The sequence below is a fragment of the Capricornis sumatraensis genome, chromosome 5, assembly GCF_032405125.1.
Source record: "Capricornis sumatraensis isolate serow.1 chromosome 5, serow.2, whole genome shotgun sequence".
NCBI classification, from domain to species: domain Eukaryota; kingdom Metazoa; phylum Chordata; class Mammalia; order Artiodactyla; family Bovidae; genus Capricornis; species Capricornis sumatraensis.
The window spans coordinates 116581254-116602695 of NC_091073.1; the positions used below are offsets into that span (position 1 = coordinate 116581254).

The following is a 21442-nucleotide window of genomic DNA, read 5'->3' on the forward strand; positions in this document are numbered from 1 at the left end:
AAGATGATCTAGGTGACTGCTTCAGTTTTGAGTTTGTTTAGGAATAGGTTGCTGGTCTTACCAGCTCTCCAGAAATAAGCAGAAACTTCTAGTGCATTTTACAGGAGTCCTGGGTGTGACCATGAAGGTGAAAGGTAGTTGTGTGCGTGATAAGTCGCTTCAGTCGTGTGACCCCATGGACTGTAGCCTGCCAGGCTCCTCTGTCCATGGGATTCTCTAGGCAAGAACACTGGAGTGGGTTGCCATGCTGTCCTTCAGGGGATCTTCCCAACCCAGCAATCAAACCCGCGTCGCCTGCCTTGCAGGTGGATTCTTTACTGCTGAGCCACTGGAGAAGCATGAAAGGTGGTTATTAGACACCCATAATAAGTAAGGGGGTATAGCTCAGGGGTAGAGCATTTGACTGCAGATCAAGAGGTCCCCGGTTCAAATCCGGGTGCCCCCTACTGCTCTGGACTTTTTATGGAATATTGGAGGAAAGCTGGGAAAGGCAGTGGTTTCCATTCTGTTCTAATGGATGCTGTTATTCACAGTGGCAGCTTGTAGACGGCGGGCCAGTTGTCTCCCGAGGAAGCTCTTGCATGCATGCACTCTAAGCTGCTTCAGTCGTGTCTGACTTTTGTGACCCTGTGGACTATAGCCCACCAGGCTTCTCTGTCCATGGGATTCCCCAGGCAAGAATACTGGAGTTTGGTTGCCATGCCCTCCTCCAGGGGATCTTCCTGTTATTTCAGGTCAATAAACTCACATCATGACCACATGGGGGCGCATCTAGCTAGTTCACAGACTTTCAGTCAGTTCAGTCGCTCAGTCGTATCCGACTCTTTGCGACCCCATGAATCGCAGCAGGCCAGGCCTCCCTGTCCATCACCAACTCCCGGAGTTCACTCAAACTCACGTTCATCGAGTCCGTGATGCCATCTAGCCATCTCATCCTCTGTCGTCCCCTTTTCCTCCTGCCCCCAATCCCTCCCAGCATCAGAGTCTTTTCCAGTGAGTCAACTCTTCGCATGAGGTGGCCAAAGTACTGGAGTTTCAGCTTTAACATCATTCCTTCCAAAGAAATCCCAAGGCTGATCTCCTTCAGAATGGACTGGTTGGATCTCCTTGCAGTCCAAGAGACTCTCAGGGGTCTTCTTCAACACCGCAGTTCAAAAGCATCAATTCTTCAGCGCTCAGCTTTCTTTATAGTCCAACTCTCACATCCATACATGACCACTGGAAAAACCACAGCCTTGACTAGATGGACCTTTGCTGGCAAAGTAATGTCTCTGCTTTTCAACATGCTATATAGGTTGGTCATAACTTTTCTTCCAAGGAGTAAGCGTCTTTTAATTTCATGGCTGCAATCACCATCTGCAGTGATTTTGGAGCCCCCCCCCGCAAATAAAGTCTGACACTGTTTCCACTGTTTCCTCATCTATTTCCCATGAAGCGATGGGACCAGATGCCATGATCTTCGTTTTCTGAATGCTGAGTTTTAAGCCAACTTTTTCACTCTCCTCTTTCACTTTCATCAAGAGGCTTTTTAGTTCCTCTTCACTTTCTGCCATAAGGGTGGGGTCATCTGCATATCTGAGGTTATTGATATTTCTCCCGGCAATCTTGATTCCAGCTTGTGCTTCTTCCAGCCCAGGGTTTCTCATGGTGTACTCTTCATATAAGTTAAATAAGCAGGGTGACAATAAACAGCCTTGACGTACTCCTTTTCCTATTTGGAACCAGTCTGTTGTTCCATGTCCAGTTCTAACTGTTGCTTCCTGACCTGCATGTAGGTTTCTCAAGAGGCAGGTCAGGTGGTCTGGTATTCCCATCTCTTGAAGAATTGTCCACAGTTTATTGTGATCCACACAGTCAAAGGCTTTGGCATAGTCAATAAAGCAGAAATAGATGTTTTTCTGGAACTTTCTTGCTTTTTCGATGATCCAGCGGATGTTGGCAATTTGATCTCTGGTTCCTCTGCCTTTTCCAAAACCACCTTGAACATCACAGACTTTACTGCCCTGTTTATTCCACTTGAAATTCCAGGTCCTCTCACTCCGCTCTTCCTCTCCATTTCTTCATCAACAGTTTGTTGTTCAGTTGCTCAGTTGTGTCCGACTCTTTGCGACCCCAGGGACTGCAGCACAATAGTTAAAAGCGAAAATCATACTGTCTGACAGATTTTCTCTTCCAAAGCGAGGGAATAATAATAACCACTAATAATATAATTGTGGGCTTCCCTGTGGCTCAGATGGTAAAGAATCCACCTGCAATGAAGGAGACCCGGGTCTGATCCCTGGGTCATGAAGATCCCCTAGAGGAGGGCATGGCAGCCCACTCCAGTATTCTTCCCTGGAGAATCCCATGGACAGAGCCTGGAGGGCTACAGTTCATGAGGTCCCAAAGAGTCAGACACAACTGAGCAACTAACGGTAACATCATTGTAGCTGCAAGTTGCTTAGTTATATAAAATATTGCCTAAGAGACATGAGGTTACCACTAACTTTAGGAAAATAAAAAAGATCCACGTTAGGGACTAAGAAGTTCACCAACCTCTCCAGCGTCCCCACCAGCACCCCCAGGTTTAATGCACAGATACACAGGCTGAAGAGACACCTTCTGGTGTAAGTACTGCATGTATCTCCCAAGAGATTGGCAGGATCTCTTCAACTCGCTGTTTTGCAGTGCAGAATAAGAGAAAGGCCAATTCTCAAGGCCCTTCCAGCAGTAGATGTCCGTGCTTCTCCAGGCTGCTGCTGTCACCACACCTGGAGGAGAAGGGGAAGATGCAGGCATGTGAAGGGGTAGGGTTGGGGCACTCCAGGGCCCGGGGGGAGACCTCTATGGGCTGAGCTTGTGGAGGAATGAGTTGCTGGTCTTACCAGCTTCCTAGAAACCAACAGAAACTTCCAGTATGTTACAGGAGTCCTGGGTGTGACTATGAAGGTGAAAGGTGATTATTAGACACCTATAATAAGTAAGGGGGTATAGCTCAGGGGTAGAGCATTTGACTGCAGATCAAGAGGTCCCTGGTTCAAATCCAGGTGCCCCCTGCCTTATTGGATTTTTCATTCATGGAGACTGTTACTTGTTCCATTTTCCTTCATTTTTTCACCAATTTGGATCCTGCTTGAAACAGGAAGCTCCAGGTCAGCACTAGTACAGGAGCAGCCTGGGTGGACACCCCTTCCCGCGTCTTCCTGCACTAACCCTCCAGGTATCCCGCCTCCTTGTGGCATCTGCGTTTTCTTCTTCTGTGTGTTTCTCATTTCTCCAGCTCCGTTGGATCCTCAAAGAGAAGGCAAGGCCCCCAATACAGACTGATGGGTGTTTTTAGGGCAGGCTAGAAAGTTGTAGATACAGCTGACTTCCCAGGAGCAGACAATAAATGGTAACCCTAAATTACCACCCTCATCCAAAACAGTTTGGCACAGCAGAGTGGGGGTGGGGGTGGGGTCAGACCTATGGGAACAAAGGGCCGGGAGCCCAGGGAGGGGTGTGTGGGCAGTTATGGAGATCTTCGGGCAGCTCTTGGGCTAAAGCAAGGCAATCAGAAGTGGGTTGGGGGTTCATCAGGCAACTTCTCTCCCTTTCTCCTTGTTGATGACCCAACACACCAACTGAGGCCTGGAAAGTTGTAGACTGGATGGAAGATATCTTACTAGGAGCCAGGACTGGCAGCTTCCAGAAAGTCAGTCCTGGAGAAGATCTATAACTTAATTTTGCAGAGGTTAGTGTCACCACACAGATGAAAGGTGTTCATCAGACTGTGCTGGTGTTCCTGGGGGATAGCTCAGGGGTAGAGCATTTGACTGCAGATCAAGAGGTCCCTGGTTCTGGGACTGGCACAAAGGCGGTCAACAAAGGCACAAAGGTAGATCAATGCAACAGGATAGAGAGCCCAGAAGTAAACTCAGGCGTCTACAGTCAATTACTCTACAACAAAGGAGACAAGAGTACACAATGGGGAAAAGACAGTCTCTTCAATAAGTGGTGCTGGGAAAACTGGACAGCTACATGAAAAAGGGTAAAATTAGAACATTCTCCAACACCACATACAAAAATAAACTATAAATGGATTAAAGACCTAAACTCAAAACCAAATACTATAAAACTCCTAAAGGAAAACATAGGCAGAACACTGCTTGACATAAATTGCAGAGATATCTTTTTGGACTGGTCTCCTAGAGTAATGGACATAAAAACAAAAATACAACAAATGAGACCTAATTAAACTTAAAAGCTTTTGTATAGCGAAGGAAACCATAATAAACAAACTGAAAAGACAACCCACAGAATGGGAGAAAATGTTTGCAAAAGATGCAATAGACAGGAGATTAGTTTTCAAAGTATACAAACAACTCATACAGCTTAATATTAAAAAAAAATCTCAATCAAAAGAAATGGGTGAAGATCTATATAGACATTTCTCCAAAGAAGACAACAGGCACAGGGAAAGATACTCAATGTCACTAATTATTAGAAAAAGGTAAATCAAAGCTAAAAAGAGAGTTACAGTACGATCCTGCAATCCTGCTCCTGGGCATGTATCCTGAGAAAACTCTAATCCAGAGCAATACATGCAATCACAACATTGTTAATCAGCTATATCCCAATACAACATAAAAAGTTTTTTTTAAAAGATGCCCCTCAATGGTGATTGTTCACTGCAGCACTGTTTACAATGGGTAAGACAGGGAAGCAACCTAAATGTCCATCGACAGATGAGCGGTACATATATTTGTTGTTGTTCGGTCACTAACTAACCAACTCTGTGACCCCGTGAACTGTAGCACTCCAGACTCCCCTGTCCTTCACTATCTCCTAAAGTGTGCTCAGATTCATGCCCACTGAGTCAGTGGTGCTATCTAACCATCTCATCCTCTGCCCGCCCCTTCTCCTTTTGCCTTCAATCTTCAATCGTCAGCCATGTGCAGCATAAGTGGCAGCTTGCAGCAAGCACTGTGGGCAGTGTTGGAAGCAGGGTCTTAGTTTCCCAGACTGGGAGTCCTAAAACTGGACCAGAGGAGCCAGCAGTTAGGGCTAAGGTTCCTAGTAGTGTCTGCCTAGTCAAGATGAATTCAGGCAAGGAGGCAGAAGGAAATGAGTAAAGTTAAAGTAAAAATTTTATTGAAAAGAAAAGTACATGCTAAAAGGAGATGGGCTAGCTCAGAGAGAGTTACGCCTTTGGGAAGTTTAAATCCTTTATAAGGGGGCAGTTCTATGGGTCTTTGTCTTCCCATGCCTTATTCCCCCTTGCCTTATTCTGGTTAATTCGTCTCAGGACCTTCCCCTGGGGTGTGCACACCTTAGCCAAGATGGATCTCAAAGTGAAGGCTTCTGGGAGGAGCAAGACTCATTCTGGCCTGGAATTATCCTCTGACTTTTGACCCCAAGTCTCTCTGAGCATGTGGAGTGTCCCCTTATCTTTTACTCAGGAATTTTTTCTTCTCTTTGTCCTTGCCACAATTATTCCCTTGAAGTGTTTACAAGAGACTAAGACTGGCTACTTACCAGTCAACAGGGGGCTGATCGTAAATTCCTCAACTAAAGCCCACCTATCTCTTATCTCAGGAAATGCAAAGAGGAGGCTGGCTGATGGTAAATGTCCAACGTGAAGCCCATCTATCTCCTAACCTCAAGAGGAGAGGAGGTAGCTGCTGGGGTGTCAAGGCCCCAAGGGGGACGCTGATAGGTGAAAGGGAGAGATTCCAAAGGTGGGAGAGACAGTTTGCAGCAAAGAAAGTTTACCTGCTTCTTGGCGTGGAGATGGAGGGTGCCAATCAAAGTGAGTTCATCTTACACATTTGCCCACAGATCACAGAGCCTCTGGTAGAATGTGGTTCTTCTCCAGCAGCATTTCTTGGTCTTAGATTTATGTTAGCTTAGGTCCATTCATGATCTAGGGGATTCCTAAATATACTCAGCCACCTTACATTACATTCCATTCAGTCGCTCAGTCGTGTCTGACTCTTTGCGACCCCATGGATTGCAGCATGCCAGGCCTTCCTGTCCATCACCACCAACTCCCCAAGCTTGCTAAAACTCATGTTCTTCGAGTAAGTGATGCCATCCAGCCATCTCATCCTCTGTCGTCTCCTTCTCCTCCTACCTTCAATCTTTCCCAGCAGCAGGGTTCTTCCCATCAGGTGGCCAAAGTATTGGAGTTTCAGCTTCAGCATCAGTCCTTCCAATGATCATTCAGGACTGATTTCCTTTAGGAGTCACTGGTTTTCTCTCCTTGCAGTCCAAGGGACTCTCAAGAGTCTTCTCCAGCACTGTTAGGGGGAGCACACTGATTGAAACCACCCACCCTGCCTAGGCAGCACAGTAACCATTTGCATGAGTTGTTTTACGACAGGAGGTCCTGATAAGGAATAGGGAACTAACAAGCCTCCACCAACCAGAAGAGTTCAGGAAAGGTCAAAAGGAGACACCACCTGTCCAACTACCTCCCAGAATCCTTCTCTCTGGCATCCATCTTGGCTGAACAAGGCGTGCACCACCAGGAAGGACTCTAAGTCAGAAGGATTGGCTAAAGACAACCCAGAAACTAATCCCATCATCATAAAACCCGAGACGGTAAGTCATGTGACAGAGCTGTTCTCCTGGGTTCCCTTACCCTCCTGCTCTCCACCCGGTACCCTTTCCCAATAAAATCTCTTGCTTTGTCAGCACATGTGTCTCCTCGGACAATTCATTTCCGAGTGTTAGACAAGAGCCCAGTTTCGGGCCCTGGAAGGGGTCCTCTTTCCTACAACAACATCAAAAGCATCAACTCCTCGGTGCTCAGCTTTCTTTATGGTTCAACTCTCACATCCATACGTGACTACTGGAAAAACTATACTTTTGACCATATGGACCTTTGTTGGCAAAATAACATCTCTGTTTTTCAATATGCTGTCTAGGTTTATCATAGCTTATCTTTCAAGGAGCAAGTGTCTTTTAATTTCATGGCTGTAGTCACCATCTGCAGTGATTTTGGAGCCCCCCAAAATAAAGTCTGTCACTGTTTCCACTGTTTCCCCATCCATTTGCCATGAAGTGATGGGACCAGATGCCATGATCTTAGTTTTCTAAATGTTGAGTTTTAAGCCAACTTTTTCACTCTCTTCTTTCACTTTTATTAAGAGGCTCTTTAGTTCTTCGCTTTCTGCCATAAGGATGGTGTCATCTGCATATCTGAGCTTATTGATATTTCTCCTGGCAATCTTGATTCCAGTTTGTGCTTCATCCAGCCCAGCATTTCCATGATGTACTCTGCATAGAAATTAAATAAGCAGGATGACAATATACAGCCTTGACGTACTCCTTTCCCAATTTGGAACCAGTCTGTTGTTCCATGTCCAGTTCTAACTGTTGCTTCTTGACCTGTATACAAATTTCTCAGGAGACAGGTAAGGTCGTCTGGGATTCCCATCTCTTGAAGAATTTTCCAGTTTGTTGTGATCCACTTGCAAACCATTTCAGTATTCTTGCCTTGAGAACCCCATGAACAGTATGAAAAGGCAAAAATATAGGACACTGAAAGATGAACTCCCAGGTTGGTAGGTGCCCAATATGCTACTGGAGATAAGTAGAGAAATAACTCCATAAAGAATGAAGAGACAGAGCCAAAGCAAAAACAATGCCCAGTTGTGGATGTGACTGGTGATGGAAGTAAAGTCCAATGCTGTAAAGAACAGTATTGCATAGGAACCTGGAATGTTAGGTCCATGAATCAAGGTAAAATGGAAGTAGTCAAACAGGAGATGGCAAGACTGAGCAGAGACATTTTAGGAATCAGCGAACTAAAATAGACTGGAATGGGTGAATTTAACTCAGATGACCATTATATCTACTACTGTGGGCAAGAATCCCTTAGAAAAAATGGAGTAGCCCTTATAGTCAAGAAAACAGTCCAAAATGCAGTACCTGGGTGCAATCTCAAAAATGACAGAATGATCTCTGTTCATTTCCAAGGCAAACCATTCAATATCATAGTAATCCAAGTCTATGTCCTGACCATTAATGCTGAAGAAGCTGAAGTTGAACGGTTCTATGAAGACCTCCAAGACCTTCTACAACTAAAACCCAAAAAAGATGTTCTTTTCATTATAGAGGACTGGAATGCAAAAGTAGAAAGTCAAGAGATACCTGGAGTAACAGGCAAATTTGGCCTTGGAATAGGGAATGAAGTAGGACAAAGGTTAACAGAGTTTTGCCAACAGAACACACTGGTCATAGAAATCACTCTCTTCCGACAACACAACAGAAGACTCTACACATGGACATCACCAGATGGTCAATACTGAAATCAGATTGATTATATTCTTTGCAGTCAAAAATGGCGAAGCTTTATATAGTCAACAAAAACAAGCCCGGGAGCTAACTGTGGCTCAGATCATGAGCTCCTTATTGCAAAATTCAGACTTAAATTGAAGAAAGTAGGGAATACTACTAAACCATTCAGGTAAGACATAAATCAAATTTCTTATGATTTTACAGTGGAAGTAACAAAGAGATTCAAGGGATTAGATCTGATAGAGTGCCTAAAGAACTATGGACGGAGGTTCGTGACATTGTACAGGACACAGTAATCAAGACCATCCCCAAGAAAAAGAAATGCAAAAAGGCAAAATGGTTGTCTGAAGAGGCTTTACAAATAGCTGAGAAAAGAAAAGTGAAACGAAACGGAGGAAAGGAAAGATAGACCCATTTGAATGCAGAGTTCCAAAGAGTACCAAGGAGAGATAAGAAAGCCTTCTTAAGTGATCAATGCAAAGAAATAGAGGGAAAAAATAGAATGGGAAAGACTAGAGATCTCTTCAAGAAGATTAGAGATACCAAGGGAACATTTCATGCAAAGACGGGCACAATAAATGACAGAAATGGTATGGACCTAACAGAAGAAGAAGATGTTAAGAACAGGTGGCAAGAATACACAGAAGAACTATACAAAAAAGATCTTCATAACCCAGATAACCACAATGGTGTGATCACTCACCTAGAACCAGACATCCTGGAAAGTGAAGTCAAGTGGACTTAGGAAGCATTGCTACGAACAAAGCTAGTGGAGGTGATGGAATTCCAGCTGAGCTATTTCAAATCCTAAAAGATGATGCTGTGGAAGTGCTGCACTCAATATGCCTGCAAATTTGGAAAACTCGGCAGCGGCCATAGGACTGGAAAAGGTCAGTTTTCATTCCAATCCCAAAGAAAGGCAATCCCAAAGAATGTTCAAACTACCACACAATTGCATTCATCTCACATGCTAGCAAAGCATTGCTAAAAATTCTCCAAGTTAGGCTTCAACAGTACATGAAACTGTGAACTTCCAGATGTTCAAGCTGGATTTAGAAAAGGCAGAGGAACCAGAGATCAAATTGCCAACAACAACTGGATCATAGCAAAAGCAAGAGAGTTCCAGAAAAACATCTACTTCTGCTTTATTGACTATGCCAAAGCCTTTGACTGTATAGATCACAGCACACTGTGGAAAATTGTTAAGAGATGGGACTCTCAGACCACCTTACCTGTCTCCTGAGAAATCTGTATGCAGATCAAGAAGAAAAAGTTAGAACTGGACATGGAACAACAGACTGGTTCCAAATAGGAAAAGGAGTACGTCAAGGTTGTATATTGTCACCCTGCTTATTTAACTTATATTCAGAGGACATCATGCAAAATGCCAGGCTGGATGAAGCACAAGCTGGAATCAAGATTGCCGGAGATGTATCCGTAACCTCAGATATACAGATGACACCATCCTTATGGCAGAAAGTGAAGAACTAAAGAGCCTCTTGATGAAAGTGAAAGAGGAGAGTGAAAAAGTTGGCTTAAAACTCAACATTCAGAAAACTAAGATCATGGCATCTGGTCCCATCACGTCATGGCAAATAGATGGGAAAACAATGGAAACAGTGACAGACTTTATTTTGGGGGGCTCCAAAATCATTGCAGATGGTGACTACAGCCATGAAATTAAAAGACACTTGCTCCTTGGAAGAAGAGTTATGACCAGCCTAGACAGCATATTGAAAAGCAGAGACATTACTTTGCCAATAAAGGTCCATCTAGTCAAAGCTATGGTTTTTCCAGTAGTCACATATGGATGTGAGAGTTGGATCATAAACAAAGCTGAAGGCTGAAGAATTGGTGCTTTTGAACTTTGGTGTTGGAGAAGATTGTTGACAGTCCCTTGGACTGCAAGGAGAGAAAACCAGTGAATCTTAAAGGAAATCAGTCTTGAATGTTCATTGGAAGGACTGATGCTGAAGCTGAAACTCCAATACATTGGCGACCTGATGCTAAGAACTGACTCAGTGGAAAAGACCCTGATGCTGGAAAGATTGAAGGCAAGAGGAGAAGGGGACGACATAGGATGAGATGGTTGGATGGCATTGCCAAGTCGATGGACATGAGTTTGAGCAAGCTCCCGTTGCTGGTGATGGACAGGGAAGCCTGGTGTGCTGCAGTCCATGGGGTTGCAGAGAGTTGGACATGACAGAGACTGAACTGAACTCAACTGTTGTGATCCACAAAGTCAAAAGCTTTAGCATAATCAATGAAGCAAAAGTGGATGTTTTTATGGAATTCTCTTGCTTTTGGTATGATCCAAGGGATGTTGGCAATTTGATCTCTGGTTCCTCTGCCTTTTCTAAGTCCAGCTTGAACTTTTGGAAGTTCTTGGTTCATGTACTGTTGAAGCCTAACTTGGAGAATTTTTAGCAATGCTTTGCTAACATGTGAGATGAGTGCAATTGTGTGGTAGTTTGAACATTCTTTGGCATTGCCTTTCTTTGGGATTGGAATGAAAACTGATCTTTTCTAGTTCTGTGGCCACTGCTGAGTTTTCCAAATTTGCAGGCATATTGAGTGCAGCACTTCCACAGCATCATCTTTTAGGATTTGAAATAGCTCAACTGGAATTCCATCACCTCCTCTAGCTTTGTTCGTAGCGATGCTTCCTAAGGCCCAATTGACTTTGCACTCCAGGATGTCTGGTTCTAGGTGAGTGATCACACCATCGTGGTTATCTGGGTCATTAAGGTCTTTCCATAGCTTTGCCTTTTTCAGAATGTCATGTAGTCGGAACCATACAGGATGTATCCTTTTCAGACTGGCTTCTTTCACCTACTTCTGCCTGTTCCTAGGAGTGGTGACTCTCCGTGGTCACATCTCTATTAACTGAAGAAACAGAGGTTGGTACGGTCGTCTGTGTCCTTGACTGAGTTTATCAGAAAGTTCCCTGAACTGAGTGTCAGCCCCTGAGCGTTAGACCTCATGAAGTGAATTTGGACAGATAACCTCCATCACCTCCAGTTTCTGTTCTTCAGTTGCCCACCGTGATGGGCACAGTCATGTGACTCTGAAGGCCATTCTGCAGTCAATGTCTAGGGTTCTCCAGGCTGCTGCCCACACCCTGGTGCTATAGGCTGGGGGCCGGGGTGGGTGAGATGGGGACACAGGCTGTGCGGTTTTTGAGGAGAGAGCTGGCTGCCTTTTCTGTAGCAGGTTGATGAGTTTTCAAGCAGTAGATTTTGCGGTTTCCAAGAGAGGTCCATCCTGAAGTGGCAACTCACAGGTTTACAGGTAGTCTGGGTGTGGCTGGATAGACAACAACATTAATTAAGTCACACCATCACAGAAGGGGGTATAGCTCAGGGGTAGAGCATTTGACTGCAGATCAAGAGGTCCCCAGTTCAAATCTGGGTGCCCCCTACTTATTCTTAACTTTTCCCTTTGGGTACAGCATTTCAACTTCTTCCTTATTAGACTTCAATGTAAAGTTTTTTGTTTTTGTTTTTTTTTTAGAACCAGAAAACTGTGAAGCTTTACTATGATAGTTGGCAGTTTTTGACTTTGAGTATAAATTAGAATCCCTTGAAGAGTCTATAAAAGTACCATTTCCCAGGCCCCACCCCAGACCAGTTAAATCAGTGTATTTGAGGTGGAGCCCAGGTATAGTAAACTCTTCCCAAAGCGCCTAGTCTGCAGCTAAGTTAAAACCACCTTTAGCAGAGATTTCAGAAGCCTTCTCAGAGTGGTTCCCTTATCCCAGCTCTGTCTGTTACTGAGTCCCAGTGAATCCAAGAGACAAGGTATTGAGGCAAGGAATATTTTATTTGGAAAGCCAGCTGACCGAGAAGATGGCAGACTAACGTCTCAGAGTAACCATCTTGTTGGGGTCTGGATGCCAAGTTCTTTTACAGAGTCAGAGGGAGAGAAGCAATGAGGAACTAAAGTCAAAAGGCAGAGTAAAGAGAGAGAAGCAGTGCAGAAGTAAAGTGGAAGGGTCTTCAGCCTTTCAGTCTTCCAAAACGCCTCTGGGAATGGCCAGCCTTTGGAGGGGTGCGTTAATCTCTTCTTTTCCTTGCGGCTATTCACAAGGTGGTCAGGGTCAGATTATCACTCTAGGAGCTGAGCAAAGGCACTTTTGTTTACAGTCAGGCAGAGGGGCACGGTTCTCTGAGGCAGGCTATTATGTATGATTGCAGGTGGCGCTAGTGATTAAGACCCCACCAATGCAGGGGACAGAAAAGGTTGGATTCCTGGGTTGGGAAGATCCCCTGGAGGAGGTCATGGTAATCCACTCCAGTATTCTTGCCAGGAGAATCCCATAGACAGAAGAGCCTGGTGAGCTACAGTTCATAGGGTGACAGAGTCGGACGTGACTAAAGTCCTAACACACACAATCCCCCACACACACATAATAACAAAAGCAACCAAAAACAAGCCAAAGAACCAGTTTCCAACATGGAGTCAGAACTGGCTTCTTCCCTGCCCAGCATCTTGTGTTCTGGCGTTCCTCCATTCTGAAGGGTATCATTTGTCACTTGACCTCAAAGTCATCCTCCAGGAACAATTGCTGTTTCAGCATTTCTTGGTTTCCTTAATTTTTCCCTGTTTCAGTCCAGTCATTCTCTGTGGGACGAGGTGGAACTGATCTATTTCCAAGCCAAACCACCAGGACCCGTGGCTCTCAGGGAGTGAGCCCTCCCTGAGGGGGGCTCAGAGAGTGCACAGAGGATGAAAAATCCACATGTGAAAGTGTAAGTTTGGGTCGTGTAATTATTATAGACAATTTTATGTCTCATTCAAGCTCTACAAGTAAACTTCTGCAGAAGGAAATTATATCAACTATCTCAAAACTAAAGAACTCCATGACTTTCTGGCTTGGAGAACAAACGTTTTGGTTGATGATCTGAGAATTCATTGTAGGTTCAGAGCTTAGCATGTAATTCAGAAGTACAGTTCATGGGAATTTTATCATTTGAATTTATTATCCCTGACACTAACCATCTTTTATGACCTTTCTTACAACTACCTGAAATACATCTCTTGATGTTTCAGGTTATATAAACAGCAGAAGTCTATATGGGCTGAAAATAGCCTCACATAATAAAACTGTTTGACTGCAAGAAAGTCTTAATCTCTTTCTATTGAGAAATAGCCATTTAAGACAGAGCATGGCCAGCTCTAGTTTTCCTTGAGACTTTGTCTATCTTGATAAGTTGGCAAATAGCTCTTTGTCTAACTTCCTGTGTTGTAACTATTCTGTTCAACAGGCGTTATCTTATCAACATATGCATACGCACCTGTAAAAACAAAACTTTAATTTTCAGGGCTGTGCTTTAATTCCTCTTTCATTAAAGCTCATTGATTTTGTTAACAAGAGATTTGAATTTTTAAATTAGTATTTTTTTCCTTAGGGAGGTGGCGATTGTTATTGCAGGTTCATAAGCACTTGGACTTTTGGCTTAGAATCTGGTTGCTGGTCCCTTTCCTGTCCTCGCCCTCCCTGGATGCCTCCTGATAGTGAAGATTATCTCACTGATGGCAACCTCTGTCTTGTCCCCTCTTTGCTCCTTTTGGTCCTGCAACCTGACCTGTCAGCCCTGAAATCAGTCTGAAGCCTCATTGACCCGGGTGATCCCTTCCTTCTTAACCTTTCCCATAATGTAACGGTCTGTGTGCTCAGTCATGTCCGACTCTGCGGCCTCTTGGACTGTAGCCTGTCAGGCTCTTTTGCCCATAGATTCTTCCAGGCAAGAATACTGGAGCGAATTGCCATTACCTCCTCCAGGGGATGTTTTGACCCAGGGATTGAACCCAAATCTCCTGAGTCTCCTGCATTGGCAGGAGGATTTTCCTTTTTAACCACCAGGCCGTCAGAGTCTGGCAGGACTGAGCATGCAGGCTCTGTGTGGGAGGCAGTTGCATCCGCCTGTCTCTTGCCCTTTAGGAGGCCCCTGAGTGCCCACCCCACCCCCAGCTGTCTCCCTCTGGCTGGGGGGAGGCCTTGTCAGTTGTGTATATAATTTCATCACTTAGCTGGGGGCTGGCCCTTCCTTGAATACCTTGCTCCAAGAATGAATATAAAAAACTTTCTCTGCCTTTAAAAACACTGCCATCCACCTTTCGATTTATAGTAAGTCCCCTACGTACAAATGAGTTCCATTCAGAGAGCGTGTTCATAAATCCAATTTGGTCCTGAGTCCAGCTAAGTTAGCCTGGGTACCCAACTAACAATCGACTATCTAGTGGTACATTGTAATAGGCTTATAATACTTTTCACACACGTAATCTGTACATAAAAACCAAACAAAAAATGAAACATTTTAATTTTATAGTACAGTACCTTGAAAAGCACAGTAGGGCACTACAGCAGCTGGTATTCCGGGGCTGGCATGCATGTTCACATCTTTGAAAGTTCAAAACTTGAAGGTTCGTATGTAGAGGACTTGCTGTATTGCAAGGCTCAACTAGCCTCAGAGTTGAGCTTTCCTCTAATTATTCTCAGACACTTACATGGGGATGGACGCAGGAGCTCTGTTTCCTGACCAAGGATTGAACCCGAACCTGAACCTGTGTCTCCTGCATTGGGAGTGTGGAGTCAACCACTGGACCACCAGGAAAGTCCCCACAGTAGCTTTTTAAAAAGCCCAAGTGAACTTACAGCATACATGCATTTGTCATGCAATTTGGGTTTTTTCACTTAGTGGTATTGTTAAGCATCTTTCCATGACACACTCTGGACCAATTTTATCTTTTCTTGTTGCATCATATTCCTATGACTGCACCATAATGTTTATAGCCAGTCTCCCTGTCAATGGATATTGAGGTGGTTTCCAGTTCACTGCTAATACAGAAAAAGGTTGCAGAGGGTCTCTACCACTCACTGTGCATTCATGAATATTTCTGAAGGATACATTCTTACAAGTGGCACTCTTCTAGAGTATCATTTTTCCTAAGAAACATTTTTTTTTTACAATGGCAACATGCTCAATATAGAAAAGTTGGAAGAGAAAAAATACAAAAAGTTGAAATCACCTATAATTCTTCCTAGACACACTTTTGTAACTGCCTTTTCACTTGATGAACTTTCATGAAGATTATTCTATGTCTTTAAATAACTCTTGGGCATAGGCTGTGAACTTCTTTCAAGTGGGAGAAGACAGTGTCACCATGTCACAGTTAGATTGTCATCCCAGCATGCCTGACACGCAGTAGATGCTCAGTGACTGTCAGCACCCAAGGGGATTATCTGGATGATTTGAAATGTTTTCCAACCTGTAAAACTCAACCAGGCTACCAGGGGGGCCCCAGCCAGATGCACATAGAAGTGATGGGGAAACAAAGGCTGATCCCTGGCAGCTAGGAGGCCAGGGTTCAAAAAAGCAGAGCTGACCGAACATCTCAACCAGCAAGATGGAATACTGGTATGTCAACCCAGTAAAAGGCATTAATTATACCACTCTACCAGGTCAGGGGGTATAGCTCAGGGGTAGAGCATTTGACTGCAGATCAAGAGGTCCCTGGTTCAAATCCAGGTGCCCCCTCCTTTTTCTCATTTTCAATCCAAAGTGGGTTTGACATTACCTGTCCGCACCCCACTTCCCCAGATCAGGACACCTGGAGAAGAAAGACAAAGCCGTTCAAACCCTTTGATTCACAACTCCTGGGAAAATACAAACCCGATCTGAATTTAAAGGTGCTCCTTCAGGTGACTTGCATGAAAATGGAAGTGTACAAGGCACAGATCCCTGCCTCCTCCAGCTCTTCCGGCTCTGCCTCAGCTCCAGCCAGAGATTTCCACCTTCCACAGATCCGCACGTTCTCCACAGAGGGGGCTGGTGTGTCTCCATCACCCCCCACGTGGGTTATGACGCAGAAGTTGTTGAACTGACAGAAGCCTCTGTGTTAGTTTCCTGAGCCCCTCATGCTGGGCTGCAGGTCAGAGGTCCTGGACTGAGTGTCCATGTCCCCAGGTCCTAGAGCTCCCACTGGGTCTGCTCTGACTCACAGACCCAGAGAGAGCAGGGCCCGTGGAAGAACAGGATCAGCCAATCCTTCTTGGCTGTGGGATTAAAGCCGAGGAGTGAAGGGGTGGCGGAAGGACTTGCCTGACCCTCCTTGCCTCTTTTCTCTCTCTCCTCTGTGCCACACCATCGGCTCTGGCCAGGGAAAGGAAGCAGGGATCACAATAAGAACAGGCAAGACGCAGCTGTCCTTAAAAGCTCATCTCTTTGTTCTGGCCAAACGGAGACCCCTGGCCTCTGTGATTGTAGCCAGCACTCCTCCAGACACTGAGCTGCCCTGTGTCTAGGGAGCCCAGGAGCCCTGCTCGATTGCACCCTGAAGGCATCCCTGCTTGTCATCCCCTTCTGCACCATCCTCTGCCCCCGGCCAGCCATCCAGGGCCAAGCCATCAGTAGAAGTCCATGGCTGTGTCACGGAGGGCCTCTGGATTAAACTGAGGCCACAGTGCCCCAGCCGGGCTGCCCATCACACACAGGCCTCTGAGGCAGGAAAGTAGGATGTGCTTTCATAGACATGAAGTTCAAGGCTCCAGGTCAGACCTCCTGAATCAGAAGGGTTGGCCATGAAATCAAAGGACTCCATCTTTTTAAAAAAAATTATTTATTTATGGCTATGCTGGGTCTTTCTTGCTGCACGGGCTTCCTCTAGTTGTGGCAGGTGGGGGCTACTCTCTAACTTCGGTGTGTGGGCTTCTCATTGCGGGGGCTTCTCTTGTTGCAGAGGATGGGCTCCAGGGCATGTGGGCTTCAGTAGTTGACACACTGGGGCTTAGTTGCTCTGCAGCATGTGGAATCTTCCCGGACCAGGGATCAAACCCAGGTCCCCTGCGATGGCCGGTGGATTCTTAACTGCTGGACCACCAGGGAAGTCCTCTATATTTTTGAATATAAACTTTTTGGCAAGATCATTTCTTTTGAAAATTTTAAAAAATTTATTTGGCTGCACCAGGTCATAGCTGTGGCATGTGGGATCTAGTTCCCTGACTAGGAATTGAACTTGGGCCCCCTGCCTTGGGAACACAAAGTCTTAGCCATTGGACCAGCAGGAAAGTCCCCAAAGATTCTATTTATAACAAACTCTGGAGAAGATCCCCAAAGAAAGGGAGAATTGGGAATCACCAATTTAGTTTTGTGTTCCATATTATAGGCTCAAAAAGAGGCCATAATTAAGAGACATGCCTGTGCGCACACGCCTGATTAATAATAGGGTTGGGATTAGATCCACACGACTGGTTCTCAGGCTCTTCCTGCCCCCCAACACCCCGGGGCAGGGCACAAACTTGCCCACTGCCTTCATCTGCTGCCCATTCCTGTGGCCAAGCCCTGACGGGGTGGGGTGAGATAGACCTTCCCCAGAGATGACCTGAAAGGTTTCCACTTGATGTGCGCTGAGTGTGTGTGTGTGTGTGTGTGTGTGTGTGTGTTCAGTTGTTCAGTCGTGTCTGACTCTTTGCAACCCTGTGGGCTGTAGCCTGGCAGGCTCCTCTATCCATGGGATTTCCCAGGCAAGAATACTGAAGTGGGTTGTCATGCCCTCCTCCAGGGGATCTTCCTGACCCAGGGATCGAACCTGTGTCTCTTACGTCTCCTGCATTCCAGGTGGATTCTTTACCACTGAGTCACCTGGGAAGCCCTCCACCTGATGTCTGGTACTAAATGAAATAAGCTTGCAGGGGCCTGAAAACCCAACCCTTTAAACCTACAGTCAGAGGCCCCTCCCCTGAGCCAGGAGCCCACTTCTCACCCTTTCTTATGTGACACTATTTCATGATTGTGGCCTCCCCAGGGAGGGTCCTCCAGTCTCCCAGTCATTGTATTTTAAGCTTGTACTTTTTAATCTGTTACAATATTGTTTTTTTATGTTTTGCTTTTTTGGCCTAAAGGTATGTGGGATCTTCGCTCCCCAATCAGAGACTGAATCTGCTCCTCCTGCGTTGGAAGGCAAAGTCCCAGCCGCTGGACCACCAGGGAAGTCTCTCTGCACCCCAGCATTTCTGTTTCTCCCTGGTCAGCTCTATGGCCTGGCTGAGCCACCCTCTTCTTGCCATAAGCTCTTGTTCCTCCAGGCTCCTCATTTGAGCACTCAGAAACTTCTTCTGCTAAAATAGGGAAAGAACGTTCCGGTGATGGGTTGGCAAAGAATAAGACAAAAGTCCGCCTGAAGCCACGAGAAAGGGACTGACCTAGTGCAGCGGGGTTGGGTGTTGGAACCCAACTGGCTTTGTGACAAAGGAAGACCTGTAACCATGTGATCCTGACCCCCGCTTCTCTCTTCCTAAAGTTAGAGGGACAGAGCTCTTTCAGCAGATAAAAGCAGGCTCATTAGGGGGCACCCGGATTTGAACCAGGGACCTCTTGATCTGCAGTCAAACGCTGTACCCTGAGCTCTACCCCGAGCTCTACCCCTTTCCTGGGGTGTGTGCTCCCCACCCTCACCAGCACACTGTTGTTCCTGTTCATCCCTAGTCTGTTCCTGGGCACCTGGCAGACGGACCTCACTGCAAACTGACCCTTCTCTGGCCATGAGCTCAGTTCTCCTGGGCTCATGGGGCCCGGACACTCCTCTGCGCTGACCTGAAGCTCCCCTCTCTCAGCACCCACCTGCGGCCTCACACGGTGCCCTCTAGAAGCACGGATGGACTTAGGGTCTCCATGGCCATCTCCTCCTCTGCGGTGTTTCCCTCATCCATGGCCAAGTCCAGAGCTTTGGCAGAGTCTGCAGAGACTTGGTGGACACCAGGACAGGTATTTGGCTACAAAACCTGCAGCCTCCCCACGAGGCTCAAATGCAGCTCCAGCTTTCCACAGGAGGTCCCAAACCAGCAGGTTGGCCCGGCAGATGAGCTGACCCCTCTGGGGCCCTAGAGACAGGCCTCTCCTTGCCAAGCCTTGCTCTGCAGCAGGACAGACCACCCACCACCGAAGGACAGGCTCTGGCGAAGTCACTGACTGATCCTTCTTAGCAGCTAAAACATTGTATGGCTGCCACCCAGGGGGCCATGGAGGACCGTGGCAAAGGTGTGTTAGAAACAGGACTCATTATTCTTGTAACACGGCTAAGTTCTGGGAGGTAAAAAGAAGAAGGGGGTAGTGGGAAGAAAGAAAGTATTCCTTCTTTGCAGTCATCTCAAATTCCAGGCTGAAGGCACTGCTTGTAAAGCCATGGCTTGTAATTGGTACTGAGACTCCCTCCATCCTGCGCTGTATCCATTCTGACTCCTTCAGGACCCCGCCTCCCACACGACCTCCTCCTGGACTCCACCAGACAGATCTAGGCTTCAGCTCACATCTGCTGCTGTCCTTTCTCCCTCTGGTCCTCAGCTTTGATGGGATCCTCCAGGGGAAGCTATTAGCTGTGATTGTGGTGGTTCAACCGGGCGAGGTATAGGATGTCGTCATTCCTGGGATATGCTGATGTTCCCTCAAATATTAGACCTCCGGAAGTTTCACAGAGGCAATAGACACCAATAATCTGGAAGATACGTGGGTATTTGTCTTTCCCTAGTAAAGCGTTTCCAGGCAAACGGCTGAAGGGCACTTTGGGGAAATCTAGGAGTAAGTTCCCATCCCACGGTTGGATATTTCGGAAGAATCCTTTACTCAGGTTTATTCAGATTTCCCTTTCAAGGGATGCCAGGCCTCTGAACTGATTCAGATCTGGGAACCGAATGAGAGGTCAGGAATCGCCTCGTGCTACAAGTCGAGAGGACGGGGGCGGGCTTCCCATCGTCAGCCCCAAGGACCTCAGGACCGGTCACGCACAGCCACGCCCTGTGTGGCATGGACCAGACAGTAACCTCTAACTTGCCTCTGGAGGTGAAGAGTCACACTTCTTGAACTCTAACACCCTAGGATCCTCCCCACTGAAATCAGAGAATCCCTCCCCACTGTACGGTCTCCAGCAAGTGTCCCTGTCTATAGAGAACAGCTACTAACATGTATTTCAAGGACACAGATGCTCCACACACCCATGCATCTTCTAATAAGACTTTAGTGAAGGGAATCATTGTTTGAATGGGCAAGTCACACACGATAAAAAAGTAATTCTTCTAATCTTAGAGCATGGGATATCTTTCCATTTCTTTGAATCATCTTCAATTTCCTTTGTCAATGTTTTAGAGCATATGTCTTTCACCTCCTCACTCAGATTTATTCCTGGGTGTTTTTTAAAACACGATCTTTAATGGGAATTTTTTCTCTTTCTGATATTTCCTTGTTTGCATAAAGAGATGAAATAATTTCTGTATGTTAATCTTGTATCCTGCTACTTTGCTGAATTTATTATCAGTTCTAGTAGTCTTTGTGTAGAGTCTTTAGGGTTTTCCATATAGAGTATCATGTCATCTGCATATAATAATAATTTTACTTCTTCCCATAATCTGTATTTTGATTAAGGATTTCACAGTAAGTTTTAAAAGGCTTTATGCAGACTACTTGGTATATGTTAATAAAATGGAATGATTTCTAATCTGCTAAAAAATGATAAGGAAGTCAGTGGAAATATTAAAATTCTAAATCTAAATGCACCCAATAACATAGTATCAAAACATATAAAGCAAAATGGACAGAAATAGAAAGGAGAAATAAACAAAGCCTCAATCATAGGACTGAGGAGACTTTACCTTTCACAATAACTTACGGGACAGGTAAACAATACGGCAGTGGGGTGTGGAGGGCCCATAACAGAGCTGGCAACCATGGCCTAATTGATACACACATACTGTTTTCACAAAGATCAGGATGCACGTGAGAAGGGACGGTGTCGTGATAAGTAAAGGGGACGCAAATGGACCCTGAGGTGGCCTGCAGGATTCTCAGGGGACCTTCCTGCAGGGGATTGGATTCCTCCAACTCGCATCTCCGGTGTCTCCTGCATTGTAGGCAGATTCCTTGCTGCTGAGCCACCAGGGAAGGGGGTGGCTAGCAATGTTTTATTTTCCCCTCGGCAGTGGACACAGGGCTATCTATAAGTGTTTATTAAATACTGTATTAAATAATACATATAAGTTTTCTATATGTATATTTCACAATGAAAATCTATTTGCTGGTACTTTCAGACTCTGATGTTGACAGTACGTGTCTATATGTCTTTTCTGGAGAAAAATTTCACAATATAATGGCTTAAACATGCATATGCATAAATTCCATGTCTAGGA

General features: G+C 45.6%; 4 non-coding genes across 4 annotated transcripts; all 4 read left to right on the forward strand.

The window, feature by feature from the left end:
- Positions 1–373: 373 nt before the first annotated feature.
- TRNAC-GCA (transfer RNA cysteine (anticodon GCA)) lies at positions 374–445 on the forward strand. The gene has a single exon. It is a non-coding gene; the product is annotated as a tRNA-Cys (tRNA).
- A 2518-nt stretch (positions 446–2963) lies between these two features.
- On the forward strand, positions 2964–3035 carry TRNAC-GCA (transfer RNA cysteine (anticodon GCA)). The gene has a single exon. It is a non-coding gene; the product is annotated as a tRNA-Cys (tRNA).
- Positions 3036–11613: 8578 nt separating this feature from the next.
- On the forward strand, positions 11614–11685 carry TRNAC-GCA (transfer RNA cysteine (anticodon GCA)). Its single transcript has one exon. It is a non-coding gene; the product is annotated as a tRNA-Cys (tRNA).
- A 4049-nt stretch (positions 11686–15734) lies between these two features.
- Positions 15735–15806, forward strand: TRNAC-GCA (transfer RNA cysteine (anticodon GCA)). The gene has a single exon. It is a non-coding gene; the product is annotated as a tRNA-Cys (tRNA).
- The last annotated feature ends 5636 nt before the right edge of the window (positions 15807–21442 follow it).